Raw genomic sequence first — 14,981 nt, forward strand, 5'->3', positions numbered from 1 at the left:
GGACCACGCAGCCGCCATACCGCTCAGGAAGGTGATGCGTTCTGTCTCCTAGAGATGAACGTACTTTGGTGCGAAAAGTGCAAATCAATACCAGAACAACAGCAAAGGACCTTGTGAAGATGCTGGAGGAAACAGCTACAAAAGTATCTATATCCACAGTAAAACCAGTCCTATATCGACATAACCTGAAAGGCCGCTCAGCAAGGAAGAAGCCACTGCTCCAAAACCGCCATAAAAAAGCCAGACTACGGTTTGCAACTGCACATGGGGACAAAGATCGTACTTTTTGGAGAAATGTCCTCTGGTCTGATGAAACAAAAATAGAACTGTTTGGCCATAATGACCATCGTTATGTTTGGAGGAAAAAGGGGGTACTTGCAAGCCGAAGAACACCATCCCAACCGTGAAACACGGGGGTGGCAGCATCATGCTGTGGGGGTGCTTTGCTGCAGGAAGGACTGGTGCACTTCATAAAATAGATGGCATCATGAGGAAGGAAAATTATGTGGATATATTGAAGCAACATCTCAAGACATCAGTCAGGAAGTTAAAGCTTGGTCGCAAATGGGTCTTCCAAATGGACAATGACCACAAACATACTTCCAAATTTGTGGCAAAATGGCTTAAGGACAACAAAGTCAAGGTATTGGAGTGGCCATCACAAAGCCCTGACCTCAATCCTATAGAAAATGTGTGGGCAGAACTGAAAAAGCATGTGCGAGCAAGGAGGCCTACAAACCTGACTCAGTTACACCAGCTCTGTCAGGAGGAATGGGCCAAAATTCACCCAACTTATTGTGGGAAGCTTGTGGAAGGCTACCCGAAACGTTTGACCCAATTTAAACAATTTAAAGGCAATGCTACCAAATACTAATTGAGTGTATGTAAACTTCTGACCCACTGGGAATGTGATGAAAGAAATAAAAGCTGAAATAAATCATTCTCTCTACTATTATTCTGACATTTCACATTGTTAAAATAAAGTGGCTATCCTAACTGACCTAAGACAGGGAATGTTTACTAGGATTAAATGTCAGGAATTGTGAAAAACAAATTAAATGGCTAAGGTGTATGTAAACTTCCGACTTCAATCGTAGATAAGATTATAAATCAAGCATGGTTGTCATCATGGAGCGAATTTGCAGAGATGATCCCATGTACTGTTGACTAAATACTCCGGAGTCAGTTACCATGCGGAGGAAGACACACATGCTTATTACCAGTTATCCAGATACTGGTTAGATGAGTGTAAGAGGCCTAAGGAACTGTCTCCATACCCCTTTGGACTTCTTCACATTTTATTGTTACAAAGTGGGATTAAAATGGATTTAATTGTAATTTTTTGTCAACAATCTACACAAAATACTCTGTCAAAGTGGTAGACTAAAAATATTAGTAAAGATTGATAGATATCAAATAACTAAAATATAGTCATTGCATAAGTATTCATCTCCCTGAGTCAATACGAAGACAGCGACCTCCCGCAAAGCAGTCTACACTGCCAAAGAGAGGCCCGGAGCGGATACAAACAACGAATAGTTTCGCCGTACTGGAGCCTGATCTTCCTGCACCTTCGTCGCTGGGGGTGCCTGTGTCTGCGGCCGCAGTGCCTACTAATATGATTTCGAAGTCGACGTCGGCAACCTTCCGTCCCTGCTCTGGATCGAGCGGGGCTTCTCCATCTGTCGGAGGCCTGCATCCTGTGAAGCGTGGGAGTGGGCGAATTTCCTCATCCTTCTCGCCAGCCGTGATTTTGGGCAGCTCCATGGTAAGAAATGTGACCGTTCCTGGTGCAAAAACAATGTCCTATCCCAGAGCTCGAGTAAATGACATTACTAAGCTGCTCCCGAATGTCAGGACATGGAAATGGATTCTATCGTAGTCCATGTGGGTTTTAATGACATTATGAAGGGCAGGTCTGAACAGTTGAAACTGGATTTTAAAGAACTGATTGACTCTCTACTAGACACTAACAAAAAATCCATCATATCTGGCCCTGTGTCCTCTCTGAATCGTGGCATTGAAAGCTTTAGCAGGATTCTTGCTCTTCACAACTGGCTATGTAATTATTGCAGCTCAATGGGTGTAACTTTTGTTGACAATTTCGATACCTTTTGGAAACAAAACACGTTTCATAATGAGGATGGGATCCACCCAAATCATTTGGGTTCCTGGATCCTTTCACAGCATTATAAGGCTGTGTTGAGACAATGACTTAGCAATGACCCAAGCCCAGCTCAGCTAATCCCTACCATTGTGACACAGAGTTGTCAAAATGCTTCAGCAAATGTACAGTACATCAGGGGCGTCGGTAGTCACAATATAAGTAACCTAATTTATGTCCCTCTAACTGCCCTGAATGCCACCGCTGATCCTACAGCTATTGTGTGCAGTAATCATGTGCCTAAGAACCAGATTTATACTGTTAGCTCTGAGCTGGTGTACCCGAGGAGGCAGTCCACTGTGTGGAGCTCACTGTGCACTAACATAAAGAACATGAGCACATCTACTGCTGCTAAGCTTCCCAGTAAAGCAATAAAAACAAGTAAGCATCCCAGAAGAAAAGTGCTCAAAATAGCCCACGTTAACATATGTAGCTTAAGAAACAAGGTTCATGAAATCAATAATTTGCTAGTAACGGATGACGTTCATATTCTGACATTCTCTGAAACTCACTTAGATAATACCTTTGATGATACAATGGTAGCAATAGAAGGTTATAACATTTACAGAAAATATAGAAATGCCAATGGTGGAGGTGTAGCTGTTTATATACAGAACCACATTCCTGGGAAGATTAGAGAGGATCTCATGTTAAATACTGTTGAAGTAATATGGCTACAGGTTCATCTGCCTCACCTAAAGCCAATTCTGGTGGGAAGCTGCTATAGACCACCAAGTGCTAACAGTCAGTATCTGGATAATATGTGTGAAATGCTTGATAATGTATGTGATATCAACAGAGAGGTATACTTTCTGGGTGATTTAAATATTGACTGGCTGTCATCAGACTGCCCACTCAAGAGAAAGCTTCAAACTGTAACCAGTGCCTGCAACCTGGTTCAGGTTATCAGTCAACCTACCAGGGTGGTTATAAACAGTACAGGAATTAAATCATCAACATGTATTGATCATGTCTTTACTAATGCTGCAGAGATTTGTTTGAAAGCAGTATCCAAATCCATTGGATGTAGTGATCACAATATAGTAGCCATATCTAGGAAAACCAAAGTTCCAAAAACGGGGCCTAATATTGTGTATAAGAGGTCATACAATACGTTTTGTAGTGATTCCTATGTTGTTGATGTAAAGAATAAATGTTGGTCCGTGGTGTGTAATGAGGAGCAAACAGACACATTTATGAAATTGCTTATTCCAGTTACTAATAAGGCAGATGCTCTTATCCAGAGCGACTTACAGTTAATGAGTGCATACATTTTTCATACTGGCCCCCCGTGGGAATCGAACCCACAACCCTGGCGTTGGAAGCGCCATGCTCTACCAACTGAGCTACACAGGGCCTGTGTCTTCACCTTTGGTTCTTAGTGCTCGAACCATGTTGAGTAGCTATCTTATTATGTCGGGAGAACCTTTTAAATTAGTTAGAAATGTGCTCTTTCAAACGTGAATACACACATAATATATCAAAACACAAGTAAAGTACTCGGTTAAAAATGCTGTCTCTGTTCCCCTGACTTGACAAACATACACGTGTTTAGCAGATGTTATTGCGGGTGTAGCGAAACGCTTGTGCTTCTAGCTCCGACAGTGCAGTAATAACTAACAAGTAATATCTAACAATTTCACAACATATACCCAATACACACAAATCTAGTAAGGAATGGAATTTAAGAATATATACATATATGGACAAGCAATGACAAAGCGGAATGGACTAAGATACAGTAGAATATTATAGAATAGAATACAGTATATACATATGAGATGAGTAGTGCAAGATATGTAAACATTATTAAAGTGACTAGTGTTCCATTTCTTAAAGTGGCCAGTGATTTCAATAGGCAGCAGCAGCCTGCAGCAGTATTGCAAATTGAGAAATCATGTGACTAAACTGAATAAAAAGAAGAAGAAACAACACTATGAAACAAGGATAAATGACATAAAGAATGATAGTAAAAAGCTTTGGAGCACCTTAAATGACATTTTGGGAAAAAAGGCAAACTCAGCTCCATCATTCATTGAATCAGATGGCTCATTCATCACAAAACCAACTGATATTGCCAACTACTTTAATAATTTTTTAATTGGCAAGATTAGCAAACTTAGGCATGACATGCCAGCAACAATTGCTGACACTACACATCCAAGTATATCTGACCAAATTATGAAAGACAAGCATTGTAATTTTGAATCCCGTAAAGTGAGTGTGGAAGAGGTGAACAAATGATTGTTGTCTATTAACAATGACAAGCCAACGAGGTCTGACAACATGGATGGAAAATTGCTGAGGATAATAGTGGACGATATTGCCACTCCTATTTGCCATATTTTCCATTTAAGCCTACTAGAATGTGTGTGCCCCCAGGCTTGGAGGGAAGCAAAAGTCATTCCGCTACCTAAGAATAGTAAAGCCCCCTTTACTGGCTCAAACAGCCTACCAATTAGCCTGTTACCAACCCTTAGTAAACTATTGGAAAAAACTGTGTTTGACCAGATACAATGCTATTTTACTGTAAACAAATTGACAACAAACTTTCAGCATGCTTATAGAAAAGGACATTCAACAAGCACAGCACTTACACAAATGACTGATGATTGGCAGAGAGAAATTGATGATAAAAAGATTGTGGGGGCTGTTTTGTTAGACTTCAGTGCGGCTTTTGACATTATCGATCACAGTCTGCTGCTGGAAAAACGTATTTGTTATGGCTTTACACCCCCTGCTATAATGTGGATAAAGAGTTACTTGTCTAACAGAACACAGAGGGTGTTCTTTAATGGAAGCCTCTCAAACATAATCCAGGTAGAATCAGGAATTCCCCAGGGCAGCTGTCTAGGCCCCTTGCTTTTTTTTTCCATCTTTACTAACGACATGCCACTGGCTTTGAGTAAAGCCAGTGTGTCTATGTATGCGGATGACTCAACACTATACACGTCAGCTACTACAGCGACTGAAATAACTGCAACACTTAACAAAGAGTTGCAGTTAGTTTCGGAATGGGTGGCAAGGAATAAGTTAGTCCTGAATATTTCCAAAACTAAAAGCATTGTATTTGGGTCAAATCATTCACTAAACCCTAAACCTCAACTACATCTTGTAATTAATAATGTGGAAATTGAGCAAGTTGTGGTGACTAAACTGCTTGGAGTAACCCTGGATTGTAGACTGTCATGGTCAAAGCATATTGATACAACAGTAGCTAAGATGGGGAGAAGTAGGCCCATAATTAAGTGCTGCTCTGCCTTCTTAACAACACTGTCAACAAGGCAGGTCCTACAGGCCCTAGTTTTGTCGCACCTAGACTACTGTTCAGTAGTGTGGTCAGGTGCCACAAAGAGCGACTTGGGAAAATTGCAGTTGGCTCAGAACAGGGCAGCATGGCTGGCCCTTAAAAGTACACGGAGAGCTAACATTGATGACATGCATGTCAGTCTCTCGTGGCTCAGAGTGGAAGAGAGATTGACTTCATCACTGCTTGTTTTTGTGTGAGGTGTAGACGAGCTGAATGTACCGAGCTGTCTGTTTGGGATACTGGCACACAGCTCGGACACCCATGCATACCCCACAAGACATGCCAACAGAGGTCTCTTCACAGTCCCCAAGTCCAGAACGGACTATGGGAGGCGCACAGTACTACATAGAGCCATGACTACATGGAACTCTATTCCACATCAGGTAACTGATGCAAGCAGTAGAATCAGATTTTAAAAAACTGGTAAAAATACACCTTGTGGAACAGCGGGGACTGTGAAGAGACACACACACAGGTACATACACACATACATATAGACACTCACTCTACAAACACGTACACATGGATGTTGTATTGTAAATATGTTATAGTGGAGTAGTGGCCTGAGGGAACACACTAAATGTATTGGGTAAAGTGTTTTGAAATATAATGTAATGTAATATTTTAAATTGTATATAACTGCCTTAATGTTGCAGGACGCCAGGAAGATCCTTAATAAATACAAAATACAAACGTTAGAAACACCTTTGGCAGCGATTACGGCGGTGAGTCTTCTTTCGGGAAGTCTAATAGTTTTACACACCTGGATTGTGCAATTTTAACCCATTATTCTTTTCATAATTGTTCACGATGTTGGGGATCATGGCGAGACAGCAATTTTCAAGTCTTGCCATAGATTTTCAAGAGATTTATGTCAAAACTGTAACTTGGCCACTCAGGAACATTCACTGTCTTCTTGGTAAGCAACTCCAGTGTAGATTTGGCCTTGTGTTGTAGGTTATTGTCCAGCTGAAAGGTGAATTCCTCTCCCAGTGTCTAATGTAAATCAGACTGAAGTAGGTTTTCCCCTACAATTTTGCCTGTGCTTAGCTCCATCCTGTTTATTTTTATCCTGAAAAACTCTCCAGTATTTGCTGATGTCAAGCATACCCATACCATGATGCAGCCACCACCATGCTTGAAAATAAGGAGGCAGTTACTCAGTGATGTGTTGTGTTGGATTTACCCCCAAACATAAGGCTTTGCATTTAGGCCAAAAAGTGTATTCCTTTGTCATGTTTTTTTGTAGTCTTACTTTAGTGCCTTGTTGCATACAAGATGCATGTTTTGGAATATTTGTATTCTGTATATTTGTATTCTTCTTTTCACTCTGTCATTTAAGTCATTGCGGAGTCACTACAATGTTGTTGATCCATCCTCAGTTTTCTCCCATCACAGCCATTGAACTCTGTAACTGTTTTAAAATCATTCCTATCCTGCAGCTCAGTTCAGAAGGATGACTGTATCTGTGATGTGTCTGGTTGGTTTAATACATAATACAAAGCATTATTCTTAACTTGACCATGCTTCAAGGGATATTCAATGTCTGATTTGATATTGTCACCGATCTACCAATCACTGCCCTTCTTTATGAGGCTTTCGAAAGTCTCCCTGGTCTTTGTAGTTGAGTCTGTGCTTGAAATTCAATACTTGACTGAGGGACTTTACAGATATATGTATGGGGGACAGAGGAAGGGTTAGTCATTAAAAAATCATGTCAACCACTATTATTTCACACAGAGTGAGTCCATTTAACACATGCTGTGATTTGTTAAGCCAAATGTTACTCCTGAACTAATTTAGGCTTGCCTAAACAAAACAGCTGAATACTTATGCAACGACTATATTTTTATCTAATTTGTATTAATCTTTAAAAAAATTAATTACTTCTTCTACTTTGACAGTACTGAGTATTTTGAGTTCATTAATGACAAAAAATTACTATTAAATCAATTTTAATCCCACTTTGTAACACAATACAGAGTGAAGAATAATTTTGCAAGTTACTGTATACTTACAGTGTACTTGATCACTCACAAGCAGTTTCATAAAAATAAAAAAATGCTTCAACTTAAAAACAACTCCAAGTGTGTTTGAATGAATATACTAAATTACAATTAGCGTTTGAAATTGAAATACAGTTTTAATGAGTGTGTAAGTTTAATGATAGTAAACATATAGTATACTTAAAGACTGAAAAACAATTAATTTAAAGTACACTTTTAATAAGTGTATTGAAGGTTGATGATAGTATATTTCTAGTATACTAAAAAACTGAAATAACAATGAATATAGACCCATGGGGCGGCGCACAATTGGCCCAGCGTCGTCCAGGGTAGGGGAGGGAATGGCCGGCAGGGATGTAGCTCAGTTGGTAGAGCATGGCATTTGCAACGCCAAGGTTGTGGGTTCAATTCCCATGGGGGGCCAGTATAAAAAAATGATGTATGCACTCACTAACTGTAAGTCGCTCTGGATAAGAGCATCTGCTAAATGACTAAAATGAAAATGTAAATGAATATAAAGTACGATTTTAATAAGTGTGTTGAAGAGTAATTATAGTATATTTATAGTATATTTAAGATATACTAGAAAAGTACATTTCGTATTTGAAGTACACTACCGGTCAAACGTTTTAGAACACCTACTCATTGAAGGGTTTTTCTTAATTTTTACATTGTAGAATAATAGTTAAGACATCAAAACTATGAAATAACACATATGGAATCATGTAGTAACCAAAAAAGTGTTAAACAAATCAAAATATATTTTATATTTGAGATTCTTCGAATAGCCACCCTTTGCCTTGATGACAGCTTTGCACACTCTTGGCATTCTCTCAACCAGCTTCATGAGGTAGTCACCTGGAATGCATTTCAGTTAACAGGGTTGCCTTCTTAAAAGTTAATTTGTGGAATGTATATCCTTCTTAATGCGTTTGAGCCAATCAGTTGTGTTGTGACAAGGTAGGGGGGGTATACGGAAGATAGCCATATTTGGTAAAAGACCAAGTCCATATTATGGCAAGAACAGCTCAAAGAAGCAAAGAGAAACGACAGTCCATCATTACTTTAAGACATAAAGGTCAGTCAATACGGAACATTTCAATAAATTTGAACGTTTCTTCAAGTTAAGTCGCCAAAACGATCAAGCGCTATGATGAAACTGGCTCTCATGAGGACCGCCACAGGAATGGAAGACCCAGAGTTACCTCTGCTGCAGAGGATAAGTACATTAAAGTTCCCAGCCTCAGAAGTTGCAGCCCAAATAAATGCTTCACAGAGTTCAAGTAACAGACACATCTCAACATCAACTGTGTGAATCAGGCCTTCATGGTGGATTGCTGCAAAGAAACCACTACTAAAAGACACCAATAATAAGAAGAGACTTGCTTGAGCCAAGAAACACGAGCAATGGACATTAGACCGGTGGAAATTTGTCCTTTAGTCTGGAGTCCAAATTTGAGATTTTTGGTTCCTACCGCTGTGTCTTTGTGAAACGCTGTATGGGTGAACGGATGATCTCCGCATGTGTATTTCCCACCGTAAAGCATGGAGGAGGAAGTGTTATGGTGTGAGGGTGCTTTGCTGGTGAAACTGTCTGTGATTTATTTAGAATTCAAGGCACACTTAACCAGCATGGCTACCACAGCATTCTGCAGCGATATGCCATCCCATCTGGTTTGGGTTTAGTGGGACTGTCATTTGTTTTTCAACAGGAAAATGACCCAATACTTTAGTATACTTGTAATATATTAAAATATACTTTTTTTTGCTTGGGATCTCAGTCTCTGACTTGAAACCCATTGAAAACCTATGGTTTGAATTGAAGAGGGCAGTCTATAAGCACAGACAAAGGATATCAAGGATCTGGAGGGGATGGTTTTATGGACTCTTAACCAACCGTGCTATTATGTTAGTTTTTTCGCATTGTTTGTAACATATTTTGTACATAATGTTGCTGCTACCGTCTCTTATGACCGAAAAGAGCTTCTGGACATCAGAACAGCGATTACTCACCTTCAACTGGACGAATAATCTTTATTTAATGAGTCCGATGAGAGGGATTTGCTCCGGACACCCGACAGGGCCCTCATCCCCGTCATTCGCAGTTGAAAGAAAAGGAGATATCGCGGAAGGAGATCGGGGTGCCTGGTAAGGAGCGGCTAATCAGCCTTTGCCATCGATACTATTGGCCAACGTACAATCGCTTGATAATAAAGTGGACGAACTACAAGCATGTACAGTGGGGAAAAAATCCAGAAAATCACATTGTATGATTTTTTTGTAATTAATTTGCATTTTATTGCATGACATAAGTATTTGATCACCTACCAACCAGTAAGAATTCCGTCTCTCACAGACCTGTTAGTTTTTCTTCAAGAAGCCCTCCTGTTCTCCACTCATTACCTGTATTAACTGCACCAGTTTGAACTCGTTACCTGTATAAAAGACACCTGTCCACACACTCAATCAAACAGACTCCAACCTCTCCACAATGGCCAAGACCAGAGAGATGTGTAAGGACATCAGGGATAAAATTGTAGACCTGCACAAGGCTGGGATGGGCTACAGGACAATAGGAAAGCAGCTTGGTGAGAAGGCAACAACTGTTGGCGCAATTATTAGAAAATAGAAGAAGTTCAAGATGATGGTCAATCACCCTTGGTCTGGGGCTCCATGCAAGATCTCACCTCGTGGGGCATCAATGATCATGAGGAAGGTGAATGATCAGCCCAGAACTACATGGCAGGACCTGGTCAATGACCTGAAGAGAGCTGGGACCACAGTCTCAAAGAAAACCATTAGTAACACACTACGCCGTCATGGATTAAAATCCTGCAGCGCACGCAAGGTCCCCCTGCTCAAGCCAGCGCATGTCCAGGCCCGTCTAAAGTTTGCCAATGACCATCTGGATGATCCAGAGGAGGAATGGGAGAAGGTCATGTGGTCTGATGAGACAAAAATAGAGCCTTTTGGTCTAAACTCCACTCGCCGTGTTTGGAGGAAGAAGAAGGATGAGTACAACCCCAAGAACACCATCCCAACCGTGAAGCATGGCGGTGGAAACATCATTCTTTGGGGATGCTTTTCTGCAAAGGGGACAGGACGACTGCACCGTATTGAGGGGAGGATGGATGGGGCCATGTATCGCGAGATCTTGGCCAACAACCTCCTTCCCTCAGTAAGAGCATTGAAGATGGGTCGTGGCTGGGTCTTCCAGCATGACAACGACCTGAAACACACAGCCAGGGCAACTAAGGAGTGGCTCCGTAAGAAGCATCTCAAGGTCCTGGAGTGGCCTAGCGAGTCTCCAGACCTGAACCCAATAGAAAATCTTTGGAGGGAGCTGAAAGTCCGTATTGCCCTGCGACAGCCCTGAAACCTGAAGGATCTGGAGAAGGTCTGTATGGAGGAGTGGGCCAAAATCCCTGCTGCAGTGTGTGCAAACCTGGTCAAGACCTACAGGAAACGTATGATCTCTGTAATTGCAAACAAAGGTTTCTGTACCAAATATTAAGTTCTGCTTTTCTGATGTATCAAATACTTATGTCATGCAATAAAATGCAAATTAATTACTTAAAAATCATACAATGTGATTTTCTGGATTTTTGTTTTAGATTCCGTCTCTCTGTCACGCCCTGGCTCTGGGGACTCTTATATGTTGAGCCAGGGTGTGGATTTTCTATGTGTGATTTTCTATGTTGTGTTCTACTTCTTGTTTTCTATGTTGGCCAGGGTGGTTCCCAATCAGAGGCAGCTGATTCTCGTTGTCTCTGATTGGGAACCATACAGGCAGCCTGTTGGCACTAGTTATTTGTGGGATCTTGTTCCGTAAGGTTTGTTTTGGTGTGTTAACCTAGGACTTCACGTATCGTTTGGTTTGTTGTTTTTGTTTGTGTGTGTACACAATAAAAGGATGTACGCTTACCACGCTGCGCCTTGGTCCGGTTCCTATAACGATCGTGACAGAAGATCCCACCAGAATAGGACCAAGCAGCGAGGGCAGGAGCAAACGCCGGGTATGGAACAGGAGGTTACTCTGGTAGATGTCCTCCTCGGTTGGGGGAGAATCACGGAGGAGGAGGCCGTCCGCTACCGGAGGGCGATGAGGGAGGATGCCCAGGCAGGAGAGGAGAAGCGGCGCCAACCGGGCCGTCGTCGGACAGGCGAGAGGCAACCCCAAGTCATTTTTTGGGGGGGGGGCATACGGCATGGACGACGGGGCTGCTGGAGGCAGCTACAGGGCGAGTTTGCGGACTAGGAGAGGAGGCCACCAGGTTACGGGGGCCATTGGTCATGAGGGGGAAGGAGAGTGTAGAGGCACGGCGAGAGGTACTGGGGTGTGTTACCAGTCCGGTCCGGCCCGTTCCTGATCCCCGCACAAGGCCAGTGGTGTGTGTTCCCAGTACGGTCCGGCCTGTTCCTGTCCCTCGCACCAAGCCTGTGGTGCGCGTCGCCAGCCCGGTCCGGCCTGTTCCTGCTCCCCGCACCAAGCCTGTGGTGCGCGTCGCCAGCCCGGCCCGGCCTGTTCCTGCTCCCCGCACCAAGCCTGTGGTGCGCGTCGCCAGCCCGGCCCGGCCTGTTCCTGCCCCTCGCACCAAGCCTGTGGTGCGCGTCGCCAGCCCGGTCCGGCCTGTTCCTGCTCCCCGCACCAAGCCTGTGGTGCGCGTCGCCAGCCCGGTCCGGCCTGTTCCTACTCCCCGCACCAAGCCAGTGGTGTGCGTCGCCAGCCCGGTCCGGCCTGTTTCTGCTCCCCGCACCAAGCCTGTGGTGCGCGTCGCCAGCCCGGCTCGGCCCGTTCCTGCTCCCCGCACCAAGCCTGTGGTGCGCGTCGCCAGCCCGGCCCGGCCCGTTCCTGCTCCCCGCACCAAGCCTGTGGTGCGCGTCGCCAGCCCGGCCCAGCCCGTTCCTGCTCCCCGCACCAAGCCTGTGGTGCGCGTCGCCAGCACGGCCCGGCCCGTTCCTGCTCCCCGCACCAAGCCAGTGGTGCGCGTCGTCAGCCCGGTCCGGCCCGTTCCTGCTCCCCGCACCAAGCCAGTGGTGCGCGTCGCCAGCCCGGTCCGGCCCGTTCCTGCTCCCCGCACCAAGCCAGTGGTGCGCGTCGTCAGCCCGGTCCGGCCCGTTCCTGCTCCCCGCACCAAGCCAGTGGTGCGCGTCGCCAGCCCGGTCCGGCCCGTTCCTGCTCCTCACACCAAGCCTGTGGTGCGCGTCGTCAGCCCGGTCCGGCCTGTTCCTGCTCCCCGCACCAAGCCAGTGGTGCGCGTCGTCAGTCCGGCACAGCCCGTGCTGCTCCACACCGGAGCCTGAGCAATCCGCTCCACCGGTGTCCAGTCCAGCTCCGGCCAGCGGGGCCAGACCAGACGCGCTACGGGGGGGTAGCGAGAGAGTGGTGGTCACGCCCGGAGCCGGATCCGCCTCCGAGGCGGAATGCCCACCCGGCCCCTCCCCTGTTGGGTTTGGTTGGCGCGGTCGCAGTCCGCGCCTTTGGGGGGGGGTACTGTCACGCCCTGGCTCTGGGGACTCTTATATGTTGAGCCAGGGTGTGGATTTTCTATGTGTGATTTTCTATGCTGTGTTCTAGTTCGTGTTTTCTATGTTGGCCAGGGTGGTTCCCAATCAGAGGCAGCTGATTATCGTTGTCTCTGATTGGGAACCATACTTAGGCAGCCTGTTGGCACTAGTTATTTGTGGGATCTTGTTCCGTAAGGTTTGTTTTGGTGTGTTAACCTAGGACTTCACGTATCGTTTGGTTTGTTGTTTTTGTTCGTGTGTGTACACAATAAAAGGATGTACGCTTACCACGCTGCGCCTTGGTCCGCATCTTGTAGCGATCGTGACACTCTCACAGTTTAAGTGTACCTATGATAAAAAATTACAGACCTCTACATGCTTTGTAAGTAGGAAAACCTGCAAAATCGGCAGTGTATCAAATACTTGTTCTCCCCACTGTATATCCTTCCAACGGGACATTAAAAACTGTAATATCTTATGTTTCACCGAACCGTGGCTGAACGACAACATGACTAACATACAGCTGGCGGGTTATACACTGTATCGGCAGGATAGAACAGCAGCCTCTGGTAAGACAAGGGGTGGCGGTCTATGTATATTTGTAAACAACAGCTGGTGCACTATATCTAAGGAAGTCTCGAGGTAGAGTATCTCATTATAAGCTGTAGACCACACTATCTACCAAGAGAGTTTTCATCTATATTCTTTGTAGCTGTCTATTTACCACCACAAACCGATGCTGGCACTAAGACCGCACTCAATTAACTGTATACGGCCATAAGCAAACAGGAAAACGCTCATCCAGAGGCAGCGCTCCTAGTGACCGGGGACTTTAATGCAGGGAAACTTAAATCCGTTTTACCTCATTTCTAACAGCATGTTAAATGTGCAACCAGAGGGAATAAAAACTCTAGACCTCCTTTACTCCAGACACAGAGACGCGTACAAAGCTCTCCCTCGTCCTCCATTTGGCAAATCTGACCATAATTCTATCCTCCCGATTCCTGCTTACAAGCAAAAACTAAAGCAGGAAGCACCAGTGACTCGGTCAGTAGAAAAGTGGTCAGATGAAGCAGATGCTAAGCTACAGGACTGTTTTGCTAGCACAGACTGGAATATGTTCTGGGATTCTTCCGATGGCATTGAGGAGTACACCACATCAGTCACTGGCTTCATCAATAAGTGTGTCGAAGACGTCGTCCCCACAGTGACTGTACGTACATACCCCAACCAGAAGCCATGGATTACAGGCAACATCCGCACTGAGTTAAAGGGTAGAGCTGCCGCTTTCAAGGAACGGGACTCTAACCCGGAAGCTTATAAGAAATCCCGCTATGCCCTCCGACAAACCATCAAACAGGCAAAGCTTCAATACAGGACTAAGATCAAATAGTACTACACTGGCTCTGACGCTCGTCGAATGTGGCAGGGCTTGCAAACTATTACAGACTACAAAGAGAAGCACAGCCGCGAGCTGCCCAGTGACACGAGCCTACCAGACGAGCTAAATTACTTCTATGCTCGCTTCGAGGCAAGTAACACTGAAACATGCATGAGAGCATAATCTGTTCCGGAAGACTGTGTGATCACACTCTCCGTAGCTGATGTGAGTAAGACCTTTAAACAGGTCAACATTCACAAGGCCGCAGGGCCAGACGGATTACCAGGACATGTACTCCGAGCATGCGCTGACCAACTGGCAAGTGTCTTCACTGACATTTTCAACCTCTCCCTGTCTGAGTCTGTAATACCAACATGTTTCAAGCAGACCACCGTAGTCCCTGTGCCCAAGAACACTAAGGTGATCTGCCTAAATGACTACCGACCCGTAGCACTCACGTCTGTAGCCATGAAGGGCTTTGAAAGGCTGGTCATGGCTCACATCAACACCATTATCCCAGAAACCCTAGAACCACTCCAATTTGCATACCGACCCAACAGATCCACAGATGATGCAATCTCTATTGCGCTCCACACTGCCCTTTCACACCTG

This window comes from Coregonus lavaretus (genome assembly GCF_964263955.1).
Source record: "Coregonus lavaretus genome assembly, chromosome: 30".
Lineage (NCBI taxonomy): Eukaryota > Metazoa > Chordata > Actinopteri > Salmoniformes > Salmonidae > Coregonus > Coregonus lavaretus.